Consider the following 22298-nt stretch of genomic DNA (forward strand, 5'->3'; position numbering starts at 1 on the left):
GGATAGAGACTGAAAACATGGCCACAGCATATTGTAACTTCTCACTTCAACAGGTAGAATCTATTTTCCATCTATTGAATTTGGCTTGCTTTGCTAATAATAAACTTTGACAAGTAGAATGTGGTGGAAATCACATTCTGTGAGTTCCATAGCCTATTCCTTGAATGACCTTGCAGATTTTGCCTTCTCCTATTTGGAACCTACATAAAGTTTGGTAAAGCAGACAAGACAATGCCACCTTCTCATGATGATTTTACAAAGCTTCATACTATGAGTTCTTGAAAAATGTGTGTCTTCCACAGGAAAGAGACGAGGTCAGAATGTGAAACACATCCCCAAGGGAGTTTTGACCATCAGTAACATGAGTTAGCTGGTGTGCAATCTGCTCCATAACCCTGGAATCTCCTTTCTATTCCGAGGGAACCAGATGTACAGCATGAAAAAGTATGCCCTTTGGAAATGTAAATGAATACAGTTAAGAGGCTACACCTCCCTTTAAAAGAGTTCTTCTGATCTCTTAGGAGCTTTGCACTTTGAAGAACATAGATGGATGAGAAACTTGATGTGGATTGTAAGGGCTTTTGCTGTAGATTTTATAAAATTATACAAATGTGCAGGGCAAGCTATGCAGAAAATATGTCTGTCACCTTTACATTGAACTATACAGACCCACTTACATACATATTGATAAAGCAAAAGCACATTCAATACTAAGTAAAGTTGAAAAATAATCAGTATTATAAAGATATCAAAGAAGACAGGTGGCTGGTTGGAGTCTTTAAGAAAACTTGTTAAGCAAGGGAGAAATGGCGTGTTTTCTATCAAAGTAAGCGTAATTTATTGACCTGAGGTCCAAGTTGTGCCTGACAAAAATAAAATGTTTTAAAGTCATGAGACTAACACTTTTTGCTGAAGCAAAATTTTACATCTAGAGTTTCCAAATGAAAAACATAACATTTTCTAAAGAGCCTAGAAATCACAATTGACATATTATGAAGAATCCTAGACATTTTAATTTACACATTCTAAAAATTTCATATAAATAATTCATTGGAAATTATTTAATAATGACATACCATTAAAAAATGTTGAAGCCATTTCCTTTATGATCATTCCACAGTGCTTTAGATATTTTAGAATAATTGATAAATCTAACACATCCTTGCTTTAAATTGTGAAATAATAATGCATTATTATCATTAATAATTTTGAAAGTATTTTCACCCCTATTAACATGACAAGGAACTATTCTAAACCTGATATCCATATCTTTTTTCTCTGTGAAGAGAGAAATATAATTTTCTTCTGTTTCAGTTTCCCTAATTCCACTAACATTCTGTGTTTACAACCTTTAAAATCTGTGATGTATACTTCATATTCAAAAGGGACATGTAATTATATGTATGATTGAAAGAACAATGATAAGTGCCTATATGCACAATTATCGATATAAGAAGGAGAATGAGGGTGCATTTGTAGATGTTTTGTGTTCTCAAGCCGTTGCATTCCCTTCCTGCCAGAAGTGACTAATCATCACAGTCACTATCTCTAAACCATCAGCGTGTTCTGTGGGTGTTTGTAAGATTCTGGGGAAAAAGGGTTTGATGATAAAATAAGTCTGGGAAACTCAAGATGTGAGCTAGACTTTCAGGCAGACTTGGTCTACTGTAGAATTTACAGGGCCTTAATATACGAATCAGCATTTAAATCTACATGCAATTTTATTTTTAAAAGTCTATTTTATTTTATAAAACACATTTTACAAAATATTGTCCTAAGTGTTTTATCAAACATTTGTATAATTCGTAATGAACTAAAGGTCAGACAAATACAGACGTTTCCTTGTAAGACTTGAAAAACATGTAATGGTGGTTGAGGTTTTATAGTGGATGAGCAAAATGATGCTTCAGTAACAAAACTAAAAACCTCAGTAGCATAAAAGAGTAAAGAGTTATTTCTCACTCTCAAGACATGTCCATCATAGGTTTGGTAGGAGTTCTGTTCTGAGCAGTCTTCACTTTGAGCCACTCTTTCTTGGACATTGCTGGATCAAGACACTTTTGATCAGACACAAAACAAAAGACACAAGATACAATTGACCTTAAAACCTCAACTACCATTAAATGTTCTTCAAGTCTTATAAGTAAATGTCTGTATTTGTCTGACCTTTAGTTCATTATGAATTATACAAAAGTTTGATAAAATACTTGGGCAATATTTTGTAAAATATGTTTGACACAAGACATCAAGATACATGACAGAATTCATTTGGCAGAACTAGTCAAACTGCTCCACCCACAAAAGCCAGCCAGGCAATGCTATCTTACCATATATCTCACAAGGCAGAGAGCTGGAAATATTTGGGGAACAGGATTAATGATTATTCTTAGAGGCTAGGCGGAAGGCCATTAGTCTATTTAAGGGGTTCAATTTATGGGAAAGGCAAGAGGATTCATTAGGTCATTTGGTTTGAAAAAAGCCTTAGGTCCTTCATGAATCTGATGAGGGAGCAGCAGGATGGCAGCTGGGTGACAGAATTCTTGTCTTTGATAAGCACTAATGTATCCAGTGCCTAAGAGGCTGGTGCTTGTATGTGAATCAGTGTCATCTCACATATGGAGGGAAAACTGGGACCGGGAAATGAGGCACTTGACACATCCATAAAATGTACAAATAGGCAGTTGATGGCTCCTTACTGGTCATAGGTGGTTGGTCAGAGTGACTCTGGAAAATATGCTAATTCATAGTAGGACTAGACCATTGTATAGAATGAGCAAGCTGATTTCTCTTTTTAGTCTTTTCTTTATTTCTTTTCAATGATTTCAAATAGTATATATATGTAATATATAATGTATATTTATTAATATTTTTTCTAAAAATGCTCATCCATATCAGTTACATATAATATACAATATATAAAATATAATATATAGCACAATATTATCATATAGCATATAATATTTAACACATGACAACATGTAAATATATTTATTTATAATCTTTTCTCTGAAAATATTCCCTGACTTCAGCTGTGCCTTTCACCAGAGGGAGAAAGTACTGTTTGCCTTTGAATCAAATGGTGAAAAGAACTTTTGTGTGTAGCATACAACTGAGGACCTATGTGATGGTAGCAACAAAAAATTAACAGAAGAGAAAAACAAATCTCAAGGAAAGAGAGAAATTTAGTATGAAACAACTTTGAACATTTAGAAATTTTCCATTCATGATTCCACATCTCCCCCCCGCCAAAATAAACAAGGAGCTTCTGAATTTTATTTCAACAAAAGAGAGGGACTTTCCTAGACAGAATCGCCTTCTCCATCTGGAAAGAGTTCCTTTTTCATCCCCTGGCTTCTACCAGAACAGCATTTGATGTTCTCAGTGAAATAAGAAGGTACCAAGTTTTAAGATATTCCTTTAGAAAGTTTTGATGCTTTAAATAGACTTAGTGAACTCTGTAACATCTTTTTTTGTCAACTTGTATTTTGTAATCCGGGGATAAATATGCAGGTCTGATACAAAGGTATATCATGTGATATTGATGTTTGGAGTGAATCTGTCATCCAGGTAGTGAACACAGTATCCAATAGGTAGTCATTTTCAATCCTTACTGTCTCCCTTTATTCCCCCTCTTGTATTGCCCAGTGTCTATTGTCCCCATTTGTATGACTAGACCATGTATACCCAATGTTATCTCCCACATGTAATAACATGCATTATTTGGTTATCTGTTTCTGTGTTAGTTTGTCTAGGATAATTGCTTCTAGCTGTATCTATGTTGCTGCAAAAGACATGAAATCATTCTTTTTTGTGGCTGCATAGTACTCCATGGTGCATATGTACCACATTTAAAAAATCCAATCTACTGTTCATGGACTCCTGGATTGATTGTATGTATTTGTTATTGTGAATAATGCTGTGATGAACATATTGTTCTTTTTGGTAGAACAATTTATTTTCCTTTAGGTACATACTCAGTAATGAGATTGCTGAGTCAAATGGTAGATCAACTCATAATGCTTTGAGAAATCTCCAAACTGCTCTCCACAGTGGCCGAACTAGTTTATATTTTCAGCAGAAGTGTATGTGTTTCTTTTTTTCCATAGCCTCACCAATATATGTTTTTCTTGACTTTTTAACAAAAGCCATTCTGGTTGGTGTGAGATGGTATTTCATTGTGGTATTGATTTACATTTCTCTGATGATTAATGACAATTAACATTTTTTCATATGATTGTTGGTTGTATGTATGTTTTCTTTTGAGAAGTGTCTGCTCTAGTCCTTTGCCCAATTTTTAATAAGGTTATTTGTTTTATACTTGTTGATTTGTTAAAGTTTCTTATAGATTCTAGATAATAGACCTTTGTTGGGTGCATAGTTTGCAAATATTTTCTGTCATTCTTTGGGTTGTCTGTTTATTCCATTGATAGTTTCTCTTGCTATGCAGAAACTCTTTACGTCCCATCATTAGCCAATTTTCGTTTTTGTTGTATAAATTTTTGTTTGAGGATTTGTCCATAAATTCTCTGCCAAGGTTGATATTGAGAAGGGTGTTTCCCAGGGTTTCTTCTAGGATTTACAGTTTGAGGTTTTACATTTAAGTCTTTAATCTATCTTAAGTTAATTTTTTGTTTATGGTAGTATGTAGGAATCCAGTGTAATACTTCTGCATATAGACATGCTAGCTGTCCCAGGAGCATTTATTGAATAAGAAGTCATTTCCCCATTGTTTATTTTTGTAAAGTTTGTTGAAAATCAGATGGTTATACGTATGTGGCTTTAGTTCTGGGTTCTCTATTCTTTGCCTTTGGTCTATATGTCTGTTTTTGTACTAGTGCCATGCTGTTTTGATTAGTGTAACCATATAGTATAGGTTGAAGTCAGGTAATGTGACGCCTCCAGATTTATTTTTTGCTTAAGATTACTTTAGCTATTTGGGTTGTTTTTGATTCCATATGAATTTTAGAATAGATTTTTTTCTAATTTGTGAAAAAATGACATTAGTAGTTTGATAGAAATAGTATTGAATCTGTAAATTGTTTTGGGCTTTATGGGTATTTTAATGATATTGATTCTTCCAATCCATAAGCATGGGTCATTTTTCCATTTATTTGTGTTGTCTTTTATTTCTTTCTTCAGAGTTTTGTAATTCTGCATGTAGAGATCCTTCATCTCTTTGGTTATCTGTACTTCTAGGCATTTCATTATTTCTGTGGCAATTATGAATGAGATTGCATTCTTGATTCGGTTCTCAGCTTGAAAGTTATTGGAGTATAGAACTGCTGCTGATTTTTGTACACTGATTTTGTATCCTGAAACTTTGATCATGCCACTTTACTCTAACCTGGCTGACAGAGCAAGATCCTATCTCTGAAAAAAAGAAAAGAAAGCATAGTATATTTATGATTAATAACATTTAATTTCATTGAGATTCAATGTCAGTTGAAATTACCTGTTTATGGGTATATTGAAATATCTATGTAGATAGCCACTGAACTAGCCTAAGTCTCCTGTAGCAAATGTCGTCAAATTTGGTGGCTTAAACAGTACTGAAATTGATTCTCTCATGCTTCGTGGGGTCAGAAGTCCTAATTAAAGGTTCAGCAAGTCTTTGCTTCCTCCAAATAATATAGGAGATGTCTTTCCTTGCCTCTTCCGATTTCTGGTAGCTTCAAACAATTTTTGGCTTGAGATGACATAACTTCAATCTCTGCCTCCATTTTACAAGAACTTTTCTTCTCCCTTCTCTCTCTGTCTTCTCTGTTTGATTTGGTTTTCTCATCCTTCTTATCAATGGATGTCTTCTCTGCTTTTAAGAAAACTTGTGTTTTGATTAAAGGCCCACCTGGTTAATTTAGGATAATTTCAAGTTACTTTACTTAATTGCACCTACAAAGACTCCTCCCAAATAAAGTCATATTCACAGGTTCTAGACAGAACCTAGAATATATTTGGTGGGCCACAATTCAACCCTCTACAAGTACCAAGCTAAATACATTTTACTTTGACATTGTTCCATCATGTTTAGATATTTTTTGAAATTGATACAGCCATAGTGCTAAATTTAGGTTTATGTCACTCTCTCTCTCTTTTTCCTTTTTTAGAGACAAGGACTCCTTCTGTCACCCAGGCTGAGGTGCAGTGGCCTGATCACAGTTCACCGCAGCCTTCTTAGAGTCAAGCGACTCTTCCACCTCAGCCTCCCAAGTAGCTGGGACTACAGGCTCATACCACTTCACCTGGGTACTTTCTCTCTTTTAAAATATTTCTTGTCTTTTTCAATTTTAATGAAAATTGTATACATATATATGTAACCCATCAGTTAATATAATTTACTTATATATGTTACATAAATGGTCACTTCCCCCTAAATTGCAAAACAGTTCTGTTTGCTTAGAATGATTGCCAACAATATTTTTTAAAATTTAAAGATAGCCTACTCTCATATAGAGCAGATTTTTTTAATATATAAAAATAATTCCACATCTTATTTTCTTTTCTGTTGTAAAGGCAAATAATTTTGGAAGTCTTTTTTAAAAGTTAAATCAATGTCATCATATACTCAAATTATTACAAAGAACAGTCCATTGTAACACCCTGAGATTTACTGATTGCAATGAAGAGTCTGGACTTTGGAGCCAGGAATCCTTGCTTCAATTATTAGTTCTACTACACATTAACCACAGGATCTTAGGCTAATGTCTTAACCTCATTTCCTATCTGCATAATTACATAAAAATGCTATCAACTCATGAGTCAGTGCTCCTCAAGTGTTTATGACAGCGATAATATATAATACAATAAGAACTCCACCAAACGTTTAAGACACTATTTCTTAAAAATCAAGATAGTGAAAACTTCTTCCTTAGTTGTCCATTTTTCTGCTACAGTAGGTTCAAAATTATTTTTCAGATAGCCCTAGCCCTGTATAAGGTATTCATCTGCCCTCTCTCAGAGGAGTGGAATAGTCCTCTCTTCAGAACATACCCATGTCATGACCCTTGGGTCCCCTAACCCTTCTCTTTTCTCATCTGTCAGCTAAGGCTTTGTCTTTAGGTGCTAATATAGAGCTACATTTTAAGAGCCCATAATTCAACATGGAAACAACCCCCCTGGCACATTCTATATCTTGAAAGATTATCAAAGAGAATCAACAACTGGAAGGCAGTGTTGCCCAGAAGCTAGTTGCATCAAATGGTTCCTCTACAGGAACCTTTGTAGAAATTGCACTTGCTTGTATTGCCACTGGTCTACCCTGAGAGACTCTTTCAGAAAAAAACAGATCCTAAAACTTCGAAGATATTCACTCCATTACACAGCATGTTCTTTTTGAGAACCTTTAGGAGACAACTTTTTTTCTGATACTAATATTAGAAATACTGTCACTTTACTGTATTCGGTGTTTGTCTTAAGGGCAATGTGAAATACATGACTTCCTAGATTTTCTTCCTTGAGTTTTCTGTTAAACAGCTTAGAGGCAAAATTGTGGTCAGTTTATGGTAAATGTATAGAATTTTATAGCAAAAAATTTTGACTAGTCTCATTTGCGGTGCATTTTCATGTTTTATCCTGTATTTGCTTACTTTTCTTACCTTACTCAATTTATTCTATTTAGGTGTATTGTACATTTCTTACAAAGTCACCTGATTTTGTTTTTGGAACTATGTGACTTAGTATTTAATAACTATGTCTCTTATAGTGAAAATTATAAGCCTTTTCATAATTTTATAAAGTACCATGGTATGTAACTAATAAAAAACTAATAATTAAAATATAAATGTTTTGTTGTTGAGACAAAGTTTAAGGTATATGGGGAAACAATCCAATTCAATTTTATAGGCTTTATCATACAATCAGTGAAATACACTTTTTGATTACATGTTAGTTTGGATTCTAAGAGTTATTCATACAAACATTTTAAACTGCTTGCAAATACAATAAAGGATGAAAACTTAATGATATTTGGATTTTCTTTTCACAAAATTTTATTTCCTCAGAACATATAAATTTTTGCCATACAGCTAAATATTTTTCCATACATTTCTTAGAAATAAAATTATAAATGTCAAATGGCAATAATATACAAGGATAAGGTAAATCAAACATAATTTATTAGGGAAATTGATTTTTTTATCAAGTGTTTCTCTTCATTTAAATTTCACTGTGCCAAATTTAGGATTAATATCACATGAAATATAATTTGTATGTTAATAGAAATATTTTAAGAAAAAATATGAGGGTGTAGAGTTATGTGTTTTTTCTTATCCATTTTGACAAAATACTAAACTGAGAAACTCAAGGAAATATGTTTCCTCAGAACCATAATTATTTAAAGTGACTATCATAGTCTTCCTCCATAAACTATAGGTAAGTATTAATTTTAAAATATTACATGACAAGTGAATCATAAGCAAAACAGGTAGTTCCTTGTGGTGACATACATTTGTCAAAAGAAATTATCTCTCTTTTAGATTGTGCTCTTTGAGTACTCAGAAATGACAAGCATTTGTTACATATGTTCAGCTGACAATGAGTTAGTGTCACTTGAAAGACAAGAAAGACAAGTAAAAAAATTGGATTAATTTTGTTATAAAGAGATTTACATTTTGCTATTTCTAACATGTCTTTTGGAGATTGATGAATAAGAAATGAGATAAGAGAGCCCTTCAGAAACTACTATTGCTGAATATGGTAGAAAAATTGCTCTTGCTAGAAGATGTATCAAATTTTTGTCAGGTAAAGCCAGGGAAAATTCTCTTGTGTTATCTACTAATCTTACCAGAGAGGGAATATTATGCAAGATGAATGACACTGCTTTCTACCTCTCCCAGAAGTCAGGCGGTTGTGCACTATGCCAATCTAACAAGATTTCTGCACCTTCTTTTTATTTATTTACCAGCTTAGCTATGAGTCTAAAATATTGTCTGACATTTCCCATCCACTATGCTTCTTCTGGAAGTTTTTCACCATTTTAGATTAATTATTAAATATTTAATGACAACAATAAAATGATCTATTGAAGTTATTTGCTTTATTATTTTTTTCAATTTTTTTTCCTGATTGAAATTTCTAACAGTGGCTAGAAGACAACATTTGAATTCAAAGATTATGTATTCTGTTACTTTACCTCTTCAAAATCAAAAGCACATAACATATGCCTTCTCATAGAAGAGACCTTGTCTATGTCATTCATTGCCCAGGATATTGTTGGTGCTCACTAAATGTGTGTTTAATGAATAAATATAATTCCTAATTCTTTGAAGTACATACTCTTCTGTTAACCATAATCTTATTTTTTCTTCAATAACCTTTATTGTTACTGTAATTCTGTTTAATATTAATATGCTATGGATTTTACTAGTGTTTTGCCGAGCACAACACTTGCAATAAAAATCAACTTAGTGTGAAAACTCATTCCAAGAAAAACATTTAAGAAGCCTAGACTTAAGTATACCAGAGTAAACAAACATTAGAAAGAAAATGCCCATTGCAAACAGGATATTTTTCAATCCCCATAGGAGGTATTTAGTGAAGTATTTCAGTATCTTTTAATAACATGTGAGAACATTTGGAAGATCTTTGGATACTTTTTTTCTTTTTTTTTTGAGATGGAGTCTCTCTCTCTGTCGCCCAGGCTGGAGTGCAGTGGTGCAATCTAGGCTCACCACCTCTGGGGGTTTAAGCGATTCTCCTGTCTCTGTCTCCTGAGTAGCTGGGATTACAGGTACCCGCCACCTTACCTGGCTAATTTTTTGTATTTTTAGTAGAGATGGTGATTCACATGTTGGCCAGGCTGGTCTCAAACTCCTGACCTCAGTTGATCTGCCCACCTCGGCCTCCCAAACTGCTGGGATTACAAGCATAAGCCACCACACCTGATGGATCTCTGGATTCTTGTAATAGCTGATCCAACACTGGTACCTCAGGGGAGAAGAAAAAATCCATGCTTCAAGCACCTTTGACTATTAAAACAGAAAAAAATGATTACAATAAGTCATGTCATTCATTACCTAAAACCCTAAATGACATTTTTTTTTTTTTTTTCACCTAGAATAGAACTCATGTTCCATATCCTTGCCTGCAAAGTTTTCTACATAGTCACTTGCCCTCAGTTCACCTTCCACTTAGTCCTCATTGTAAAGCTCTGTCCTTTAGACAAACTCTGTTTGCTACAATGGGCCTCTTTGTAGTTCTCAAATGTGCTGAGTTCCTTTGAAGGAGCTGTTCTCCCTGCCTGTAATAACCTGCTTTAAGATTCTTTACCTAGTTTGCTACTTTTGATATTCAATTTTCAGTTTAAATGTTACTTTTCCAGCAAATCACTTTTTGATCATTCAATCTAGACTTTCAATCCCTTTCCATTACATCAGCCTGTTGAATTATTTTTTTTGTCAATCCACATATGAACTACCTAATATATACATTCCTGTTTATTGCTTATCTCCTACTGTTATAGCATATGCTTTCTCATAGCAGAGACCTTGTCTGTCATTCATTGCCCAGCATATTGCTGGTGCTCACTAAATATATGTCTAATGAATAAATATAATCCCCAAATTATAAAAAGATAGCTATCTTGATGTTATATAATTTGTATAATAGGACCTCACTGTATCTCTTTTAAATGATCAGTTGGGTTTATGGATAGAATTGTTGAAATCTCTCAATTATGTATATGAAAATATACCCAAATTTTTGCGTATTGCTGAAATAAACATTTTTTGATTTCTATACGTATGAGTGGAATGTAATTTACATCCCCTGATTAAATCTTCGGCTACATTTAGTATGTTCTATAAATTTCAGGTTCTATCACTATTTGGGGGGTTTCTCCTATATGGCAGCTCTTGGCCTAAATGAGTCCACATATTTCAGTTCTACAAAGTAGTTAATATCATCTCATTTTATAAATGAATCTTAATGTAAGAAAGTGGTATGCAATTCTTCCTATTTCAGGGTTGTGTTGTTCTATAATTTTATGTTGCCCTGGCATCCACTTTGAATGTAGGTTTAACTTTCTTATATCAGAAACAGAGCTTATTCACTCTTGACACAGTTTCTAGTCTTGCATCTCCTCCCAAGTCCTCAATGTTGTCAGTCCAGATATCTGGCTTATATAACCACCTCCTGGTGACCACCTCTCTCTGGGACATATAGGTACAACCTTCTCGACTGATTCCATCAACCCCCACAATCTTCATGGACTGGGAAGATTGGTAAACACCTTTCAGTCACAGTATGACCACTGAAGAGTACATGCCTGCTTCCTCTAAAGCTACTTATTAGAACTCCTCTTGGGAAAGCTGCTTGGGTAATGCCCTGGATCACAAAGTAAAGTCCTCCACCCGTATATCCATCTCTTTCTGGCTCCCCACTTGCTGATTGAGAATATTGTCCCTGTTAACTTCCCATTGGCCCTTATAAGTCTCTCTCTTCTCCCGTGGACCTGTGAGTAATAAACTGCTCCTGTAGTTTCATCTGTTTTTATTGTGTTGCCTCCTCTGGGTCTCACTCAGCTGACACATCCAACCTAACTTTTCTACCAGTCGAGGCTCTCTCAAAGAGAGGATATCTTGGCAGAAATAAACTAGACACAGGTCAGACAAGAGCAACAGACAAGAGCAACAAAGGCATCTGCCAGTATAAACAAGTTTCCTGTGAGAGGGACACCTGGTCACCGGTCAAACACTTAGGCATCAGGCTGTCTGTCGGGTCAAAAAATATTTTGTGAAAGACACCTTGTAAACATCCATGACCAAATTCCCTGGAGGCCTGTCAGGGCAGTGCGAGAGTTTATAGCCACTCTCCAGAGAGACTTCTAGAGAAAATCAGAGAGAAATCGAACAAAGGTGAAAGCATTTTGCACAACATCAACAATCACTTCTTAAAATTAAGGCACAATAAAAAAAACACTTTTCTCTGCATATTATCATGACAATAAATGTGAGACTAGAGTAAGAAAATGAAATCATTTATGTAAATTATAACAGATACTAATGTACATATGTCCCAAATTGAAAAATCAAGGCGAAGACATGATACTGAGCAAAATATAATTAGAGTTTTGTTAAATAGAAAAATTGAGTTTGCTATCTGGAAACAAGGCAAATTTATTTAATGGAAGAAAATTGGACTGAAGGAAAAATCAAAACAAATATAACAAGGCAAACTCTAGCCAAACAACAAAGGAAAAAAAAACCACTAGCTTTTATTTTTGAATCTGAAAGCAGTGTTTTAATGCAAGGTTGCACGATTATTTTTATATTGTTTTATTCCTTTATTAATGAGATATGGGTAATCAATTTTTTAGTAATCTTTTAGTATAGCTAAAAGGAATGATTGAAGTGACATGATATTTGCTTTGATAGAGCAGATGTATGATTCAATTAGAATGACAAGTACAGAGATGCAAAGTTATATGACATATTTGAAGCCTGTGGTCTCCCTTAATGAAAGTCGAAGTTCACATCTTGAAGACGGAAATTTGACCCTTGTTTGGAGAAGAAGCTCCGAGAATCTATTACAAGTGATTTTTAAAATTAAATGTCAGTTTTGTTTTATATATAGAAAGACTTAGAATTAGAAATATTTTAGTACTATTTCTTCCTTTCTCCTGTGCTTCACATATACTAATTTAATATAAAATAATTGAATCAAACATAATACAAGCAGTAAATGTGTCCTTAAACGATATGTGCCAAGGAATAAAAAGTGGGGTAACATGCCTAAGACCTGCTTACATACTGTGTATATTCTAACGTCCCATCCATGACCATTTTATCTTTGTTTCAGGGAAGTAGCCAGTAGAAACACAGATGCACTTACTAGAACTGTTTGCAACCACAGCATCGACTAATATGATTTTACCTGCTCTTTTCTTACATACCACTGTCACCTATGACTTCTTTCCTTGTGATGTGGTTCTAGCTAGTTTTTCTTAATAGAGTAATTTTCCCCTTAAACAGAAAAATATATGTTGAGATCATATAGACAAGCAATTTCAGGTTGTAAATATGGAAGCAATTGTGTTTGACAGACCCCCATGAAAACTATGACATAGTATTCTCTTTACAGTGGGCATCTTCATTATGGAAAAGGACCCTGTTTTCAATGTTCCAAAGCATAAAGCATAGAAAATAATAGTTTTGATGCAATTATTACAGCATCTTTAGCTCCATTTTCATTCTAATATAATTAACATGTAACTAGATTTACTTAAGATCATAAATGCGTGATTTAAAGCGATTTACTCACGAAAATGAGATGCCTCATTTGTTTATGAATAAACTCAGTATTTCGAGGTTGATCTTTCCATTTTATGTTTTAGCATTATGATACAGGCACAGTTAATGTAGCCAGAGCAGTAACATTAAGTGAGACAAACATAAAAATGAATTTGTTGGTTCTGCAGTGAAAAATCAACTTAGAAAGATTTATTCTAGGCCCTGAATCCATTTTGTATGTCATACATTATAATTCAATATAAACCTTCATTTCAAATATCTACTTTCGTTTATTCCATATTACCTATGCTAACTTTGAGCAGTGGTTCTCAAACTTGAGTGTGCATCAAGTATCAAGAGAGCTTGATAAAGCAGGGACCTCTGTGGCATCCAGAGTTTCTGAATTTCTAGGTCTGAATTGGGGCCCAAAATTGCATTTCTAACAACATCTCAGAAGATACTGATGCTTCTGGCTCAGGGACCAGAGTTTGAGAAACTGCTTCTGATAAATTTAATGTTTTGTCTCTCATCTATCTAACCTGTGAAATGATGATGTTAATTAAGCTAAATGATTATTCAACAAACATATATTAAGTGACTTATGTGTCAAATACTATGCTAGGCATGGCCCCCCCTTGAGAAGATCTCAGAGAAGAAAGTGATTAATTCTCCATGTGGTAGAAGAATTGGGAACACTTCATATTGGAGATGAAATGTTCAACGCTTTATTGGTTTTCGAAATAGTCTTTGATATAGTTTTAATATCTGTCCCCATGAAATCTCGTGTTAAATTGTAATCTCAGTGTTGGAGATAGGATTTGGCAGGAGGTATTGGGTCATGTGGGTTGGGGGATGTCTCATGGCTTGGCACCATCTTTGTGATAGTGAGTGAGTTCTCTCGAGGTCTGGTTGTTAAGTGTCACTACCTCCTCTCTCTCTTGTTCTTGCTCTTGCTATGTGAGACACAGGCTCCCTCTTCACCTTTGGCCATTATTGTAAGCTTCCGAGGCCTCTGCAGAAGCTGAGCAGATGCCAGTGTCATGTTTATGTATCCTGCAGAACCACGAGCAAATTAAACCTCTTTTCTTTAGAAATTACCAGTCTCAGGTATTCCTACAATCTACACGAAGAATGCCAAATGCAGGCTTGTGGTAAAAAGTTAAATCACATTGAAACACACACATTTAGAAAAAATTACCTCTAGTCCTCTATCCTCACCTCAAATTCATCTCAGAATTCCCACTTTATAGATAGAAAGCTATCAATAGTTCAATGAGAAATCTGCCAAAATTGTCTCTAGGTTTTCCTGCCTTCTGGAGCGATTTAATATAGCCAAATAAAATGACCTAAGCTCTATAGCTCATAGACTATCAAAAGTTGAGTAAATATTTCCAAACATTGCGTAGGATTCCCCAGTATGTAGGGGATGTTTTGCCATTAGCTCTGGTTCCAAATTCTTGATATTGGCTCCATTTTGATTCTGCACTCTTAGTTTTTCGTTCTGTGATACTGTCTTTTCTTTGCCCTGCATTGCTTGATACACAGACATCTTTATATCTTCCTTCCCCAAAGCACCACACGTCCAAGGTTGATGTGTATAACACACTTACAGTACATATTTTGAGTTAACAATGAACAATTTCAGCACTGAAAAGGAAACGAGTTCAAAATGAAATGTTAAGTATTATAGTTTCAAAAACTAAGCAGACATTCCTCACAACACGAAATCTATCAGGGCTGCGTATCTGTTCTTACCATGAGATCTACTGATGTATTGTTAGGAAATCTTCTCTTCCTATCAGAGAGCTTTAACTGATGTCCATGACACTCACTCTTAATTTCGGCGCAACCAGTGGTCACCCTTAAATTCCTGTTACTCTGTCATGTTAAGTATGTTTCTATTATGCTAAACATCAGTCTCTTCTCAATTAGACTACTTATGTGTCCTACATTTTATAATTAAAATCTATTGTTCTCCTAAATTGGGCCTATATCCTTAGAAATACAAAACAGAAGTTTTAAAAACATCTATTTGTTCAATAGCATACATTATCAGGTTTACTCATATGTCACAGTTCCAATTCATTTACAATATTTTGGATTGTAAACAATTTCTGTAGAATACAGTTCTAGGGGTGGAATTGCTGAGCTTGATTTTTAAATTGTATTTTTAAAAAGCTTATTCAAAGCAGCACAATGCGGTGGCTTGCACCTGTAATCCCAGCATTTTGGGAAGCCGAGGCGGGTGGATCACTTGAGGCCAGGAGTTCAAGATCAGCCTGACCAACATGGCAAAATCCTGCCTCTACTAAAAAATACAAATATTAGCTGGGTGTGGTGGCACATGCCTGTATTCTCAGCTACTTGGCACTGGGGAGGCTGAGGCATGAGAATCACTTGAACCCGGGAGGCAGAGATTGCAGTGAGCTGAGATCATGCCACTGTACTCCAGCCTGGGTGATAGAACAAGAAGCTGTCTTATACACACACACACACAAATATTATTCAAAGCAAAGTTAGGCAAAGTTATCAGTTTATGGCAGAGATATGAGGCAACCTTGTGAGTGAGCATCTAAGAAATAATGTCAATGGTCTTGATGAGAAATTATGAAGATATGAATGAAAGTAGTGAGTGTGAACATGAACTTTGGATTTATATTTAGGAGATAGAATTTATAATACTATAAGAAAGATTGTATATAAAGGATATAAAGGATGAGAAAGAGGAAGAATTTTCAAATAAAGTCCTTGATTGTTTTCAGAGTTATTGAATGAGTGGTTATGTCATTAACTTTTTTTTTTGAGGGGAGGCGGTGTGTGGAGTCTTGCTCTGTGGCCCAGGCTAGAGTGCAATGGTGCTGTCTCCGTTCGCTGTAAACTCTCCCAGGTTCAAGTGATTCTCCTGCCTCAGCCTCCTGTGTAGCTGGGATTACAGGCATGCACTACCACACCTGTCTAATTTTTGTATTTTTTGTAGAGATGGGGTTTCATCATGTTGGCCAGGCTGCTCTTGAACTCCTGACTTCAAGTGATCTGCCTGTCTCGGCCTCTCAAAGTTTTTCATTAATTTTTATCTCTATTAGCTCATATTTCAGGCTTTGTTTCCATGTCAGTTATGTGTTTGAGACTTGACACATATCAAGAACGTGGCTGTAGAGAGGTGGCCATTAACATACATTAGGCACAAAGTTAAGCTGATAAATGTAAGTCTTTTATCTAAACTATTATAAACACATTTTAGGTATCAAAATAAGATGTGTTTGTTTTTACCTGGCTGAAAATAGTAAACAGTGGATAACAACTCACATTTCGAAAAAGAATAAAATATTTACCACATGATTTCTAGTGACAAAGAAAGCCAAGTGACATAATAGGATCATAGAGAGATGCTGCTCCAATGTACACATAGGACATGGCACACACCAGCAGACTATATGTGAGATATCAGAGATCTGTGATGACACCAGGAAATCCGGAAGTTGACAACAAAGTATAACTGTGACAATGGAAAAGTTGTTACCTAGACAGATTAAAAGTTTGTTACCCAGAGAGATTAAAGAAGAGTTAAATATATAAACTATCAGAGGCAAGTTCATAACTCTAATTCAACTCTCTTTTTGTCTCTTGGGAAAACATGAGCTAGAATTTTTAAGTGACTTGTGATAGATTAAGTCAAAAATTACAGGAAAAAGATAAAAGTAAAACAACAGTATACAGCAATTTTTCTCTCCTTTTTTTTTTTTTTTTTTTTTTTTTTTTTAGACGGAGTCTCGCTCTGTCACCCAGGCTGGAGTGCAGTGGCCGGATCTCAGCTCACTGCAAGCTCCACCTCCCGGGTTTACGCCATTCTGTCTCAGCCTCACGAGTAGCTGGGACTACAGGTGCCCGCCACCTCGCCTGGCTAGTTTCTTGTATATTTTTAGTAAAGACGGGATTTCACCGTGTTAACCAGGATGCTCTCGATCTCCAGACCTCGTGATCCGCCCGTCTCGGCCTCCCAAAGTGCTGGGATTACAGGCTTGAGCCACTGCGCCCGGCCAGCAATTTTTCTTAATTCTTGGAGTGTTCTCTTCTGCTGAAACTATGGTCTGTCCTTAAATTAATACAAATATGCATACAGACATATAGATTTGAAATAGTCCTAATAAATGTTGCTTTAACAAGGATTATTTCTAAATGTGTGTGCTAAATAACACCCTGTATAAATGTGTGAACCTTGAAGCAATATAGAGATAAATTATTTTCCACAACCCCAACTAAAGTGGTTCGCCACATGATAAAAGAAAAAAAAAATCATATTGACTTTTCAAGGCACTTTTAAAAATAAAAATGTATGGTCTCTAACAGCTTTATATAATATAATGAGAAGATTGCTGTGCTTTGGGGTAAGTCTCCACGGATTCAAATGCTTAAAATAGGTTTAGGATTTCTTTGATTCCATTTTATGTTCTAAAATCAAGTATCTTGAGAATATTTTCCCTTTCATTAGACTAACCTCTTAAAGTTTTGTTAGTCTTAAAGAATTTATAGGCTGGGCACAGTGGCTCACGCCTGTAATCCCAGCACTTTGGGAGCCTGAGGCAGACGGATAAACTGAGGTCAGGAGTTCGAGACCAGCCTGGCCAACATGGTGAAACCACATCTCTACTAAAAATACAAAAAAAAAAAAAAAAAAAAAAAATAGCCGAGAGGGGCGACGTGTAACTGTAATCCCAGCTACTCGGGAAGCTGAGACAGAATTGCTTGAACCCGGGAGGCAGAGGTTGCAGTGAGCCAAGATGGCGCTATTGCACTCCTGCCTGGGCAACAAGAGTGAAACTTTGCCTCAAAAAAAAAAAAAAAAAAAAAAAAAAAAAAAAAAAAAAAAAAAAATTATAGAAATTTTATAAAAATGGAAGGCAATTTCTCTTGTGAAATTATATTTATTTCTTTTATGGTGTCAGAACAATAAATTATATCCTTTTCTAAAAAGTACATATGCTATTGGTTTCCGTTCTGTTTTTTCTTTGTTTTGTTACTTAGGTGAAAGACAACCTATGAAAACAAAAAGTTCTCTGAGGCATTTTTTTTTCTGATGACATTACATTTTATTCCACTTTTGAAATGTGCTTATTGAGAAACTATTCACATACCATAACATTTACTAGCTTTTACTCTATAGACAGTTTAAAGTATTTTTCCTGACCTCGTGATCCACCTGCCTCCGTCTCCCAAAGTGCTGGGATTACAGGCGTGAGCTACTGCGCCCGGCCGAGACAATCCTGGCTAACGCGGTAAAACCCCATCTCTACTAAAGAAAAAAATACAAAAAATTAGTCAGGCGTGGTGGTTGGCACCTGTAGTTCCAGCTACTGGGGAGGCTGAGGCAGGAGAATGGCGTGAAGCTGGGAGGCGGAGCTAGCAGTGAGCTAAGATCTTGCCACTACACTCCAGCCTGGGTGACAGAACGAGATTCCCTATCAAAAAAAAAAAAAAAGAAAAAAAGAAAAAAAAATTAAAATATTTTCATCATCCATAAAATGAACTTCATACCCATTTACTATCACCATCCCTCCTGCCCACTCCCCAGTCATTGGTAAGCACTAATGTAAATTTTGCTTCTATAGATTTGTGTATCCTGGACATTTAATATAAATGGAAACATACAATATATGGTCTTTTGTGAATGGCTAGTTTCACTTAGCACAGTGTTTTCAAGTTTCATCAGTGTTGTTGCATGTATCATCAGTACTTTGTTTATTTTTATTGCCAAATAATATTTTGTTTATTTGTTCATCAATTGATGGATATTTGAGTTGTTTCTACTTTTGACATTTATAAATAATGTTACTATGAACATTTATGCATAAGGTTTTGTGTAGAAATATGTTTTCATTTTTCTTGCATATGTACTTAAAAATAGAATTGTTGGGTCATATAATGATTCTATGTCTAACCTTTGGAGGAAGTGCCAAATTGTTTTCCAAGAGGCTGCACCATTTAACATTCCCACTAGCAATGTATAAAGGTTTCAGTTTATCCACACCCTCACCAATACTTGTTATTGCATGTCTCTTTGTGCTCTTGTGTGTGTTACTGTATCTTGTCTCCTAGTGGAAGTGAGATCTCTTAGTGGAAGTGAAATTGCATCTCATTGTGCTTTGGATGTGTATTTGCCTAATGTGCTCATTGGCCATTTATATTTCTTCTTTGGAAAAGTTTCTATTTAGTTATTTTGTCCATTTAAAAAATTGGGTTATTTGTATTTTTATTATTGATTTGTAACAGTTCTTTGTCTCTTATCATGTATATTATTAGTAAAAATTTTGTTTTCATTCTATGAGTGGTCTTTTAACTTTTTAGGTTAAAAGAAGTTTTAACTTTTTAATGTGGCATCATTTGTAGCACAATATTTTTTTAGGTTTGATACAGTAAAAGTATTATTTTTTTCTTTTGTTTCTTGTGTTTTTGGTGTCATCGCAAAGAAACTCATGCCTAATCCAACATAATGAACATACACACATATGAATGTTTTTGTCTAAGACTTTTATAGCTTTAAATTTTACAGGTAATTCTGTCAACCATCTACAGTTTATATTTTTATATTTTTATATTTTCATGATGTAAGAGAGGAATTCAACTCATTGCATGCAGATATTCAGTTGTCTTAGCACCACTGGTTGAAAACACTTCTTTCCTTATTTAATTCTCTTGGCACTCTTGAGGAAAATATATTGCTCATTAATGTATGGGTTTATTTCTATACTTTCAAATCTATTCAGTTGTTTTATAATTCTATTTTTACACAATTACCACATTGTATTAATATAATGGTGTAATAACTTTTGAGATCAGGAAATGTGAATTCTTCAACATTTCTTTTTCAAAACTTTTTTCACTGCACTATGTTCTTTGCATTTTCTATGAGTTTTAGGATTACTTCATCAATTTCTTAAAAAAAAATGGTAGTTGGTAATTTAATGGGATTGTATTGAATCTGCAGATCAATTTGGAGATTATTGTCATTTTAAAATTGCCTCCCAATTTATAAATATGGGATATCCTTTCATTTGTTTAGGTCTTTTTAAATTTATTTCAAAAATGTTTTCTAGTTTTCTGTGTATAAGTCTTGCATTTATTTTGTTAAATTTATTCTGGTTATATTCTTTTTTATTATATTATACATAAATGTTTTCTTAATTTTTAAATTTTCTTCATTTCATTTTTGTACTGCTTATTCCTAGCATATAGAAATAATTTTTGTGTGAGTGTTGATTTTATAATCTATAATTATGCTAACCATATCTATTAATTCTAATAGTTTTAAAAAAGTCTTCACATTTTCTACACACATTATACCATCTATTTATATAATTTTATTCTTCCTTTCAAATCTTGATGCCTTTATTTATTTTTCTTTTCTAATTGTCCTGGCTAGCATTTGAAGTACAATGTTGAATAAGTGATGAGAGTGGACCTTGTGTTGTTATTCCTGATACTGGAAGGAAAGCTTGCAGTCTTCCATCATTAAATACAATTTTAGCTATCAGATTTTATAGAACAATTCCTAATTTATTGAGTGTTTTTATCATGATAGTGTTAAATTTTTGTCAATGTTTTTACTGCATTTATGTAGATGATCTTATGGTTTTGTCATTTATTTTGTTAATACGGAGCATAACACGGATTGACTTTTGTATGTGAAAGCAATCTTGCATTCCTGGGATAGAATCCATTTGGTCATGTAATAAAATTATTTTTAAGAGTTGTTGGATTTGGCTTATTGAATATTTTACTGAAGATTTTTGCAGTAAAATTGTATCAGTCCGGGGTTTTCTTCTGATGTCTTTGGTTTCAGTATCAAGATAAAATTGGCTCCATAGAATAAGTTGGGAAATAATCTCTCCTCTATTATTTTTTGGAAAAGTGCGTGAAAATCATTGTTAACTCTTTGATAAAATTGACCAGTGAAGCCATCTTGATCTCAACTTTTCTGCCTGGGACATTTTTTTCACTAACTCAATCTTGTCAGAGATCTAGTCAGATTTTCTATAACCTTTTTGAAACAGTTTGTGGTAATTTGTGTGTTTCTCAAATTTTTAGAAATTTTATTTAGGCTAATTTGTTGGCATGCAGTTTTTATAGTATTCCCTTTTTATCTAATCTAGTTAAATGTCACTTTTTCAAATAATCCAATTTTGATTTTTATTATTTAAAAGTTAGTTTTCTCCATTGTATTCATTTTCTTTCAAATCTTTACTATTTTCATGTACTTATGTTTAGATTTAACTTGCTCTTCTTTTTCTATTTCTTTAGGTAAAAAGTTAGGTGATTGAATTCAAATACATATTTTATTTGTATTATAGGCATGCATAGCTATAATTTTTTCTATACTACTGTAGCTGCTTTCCATATGTTTTTGTATATCGTGTTTGTGTTTTCATCCACTTTAAGGTGTCTTTGAATTTCACTTGTGATTTCTCCTTTGATAGATTGTTTATTTAAGAGCAGGGTATTGTTTAACTTCTACATGTTTGTAAACTTTCCAACTTCTTTTTGTTATTGATTTGTAAGCTAATTCCTTTGTGCTTACACCAAATATTTTGTATAATTTCAACTCACTTTAATTTGTAGTAGCAGAATATACTTTTTACAATTTCAACCTATTCAAAATTATTTTGGCTTGTTTTATGTCCTTAAATATTGTTTATCCCAAGAATGTTCTATATACCTTTAAGATGAATGCTTATTTTGCTATTTTGCTGTTTCTGAGTGAAATATTCCATACATATGTATCTGTTAAGGATAGATAGATTACAGTGTTTTCCACATATTCCATTTCTTTTTCTTTTCTTTATTTTTATTTTTATTTTTTGCCTAACTTCTCTATCTATTGTTGAAAGTGGGGTATGCTGTGCGTGGTGGCTTGTGCCTGTAATCCCAGCACTTTGGGAGGCTGAGTTGGGCACTTAGGGACTTGAGGTCAGGAGTTCAGACTGGCCTGGCCAACACGGTGAAAACCTGTCTCTGCAAAATATACAAAAATTAGCCAGGCGTGGTGGTGGGCACCTATAATCCCAGCTACTAGGGAGGCTG

General features: G+C 34.2%; 1 protein-coding gene across 1 annotated transcript in view; it reads left to right on the top strand.

Annotated features, from left to right (window-relative positions):
* Window positions 1–7739, top strand: part of ARAP2 (ArfGAP with RhoGAP domain, ankyrin repeat and PH domain 2) — a 239471-nt gene extending 231732 nt beyond the window's left edge. Inside the window, exons 36-37 of the transcript XR_005243943.2 lie at window positions 303–571; window positions 6105–7739. The gene's annotated coding sequence lies outside the window, so the exon portion shown is untranslated. The remainder of the gene's footprint in view (window positions 1–302; window positions 572–6104) is intronic.
* Window positions 7740–22298: the final 14559 nt, after the last annotated feature.

Source organism: Chlorocebus sabaeus, chromosome 27, assembly GCF_047675955.1.
Source record: "Chlorocebus sabaeus isolate Y175 chromosome 27, mChlSab1.0.hap1, whole genome shotgun sequence".
Taxonomy (NCBI): domain Eukaryota; kingdom Metazoa; phylum Chordata; class Mammalia; order Primates; family Cercopithecidae; genus Chlorocebus; species Chlorocebus sabaeus.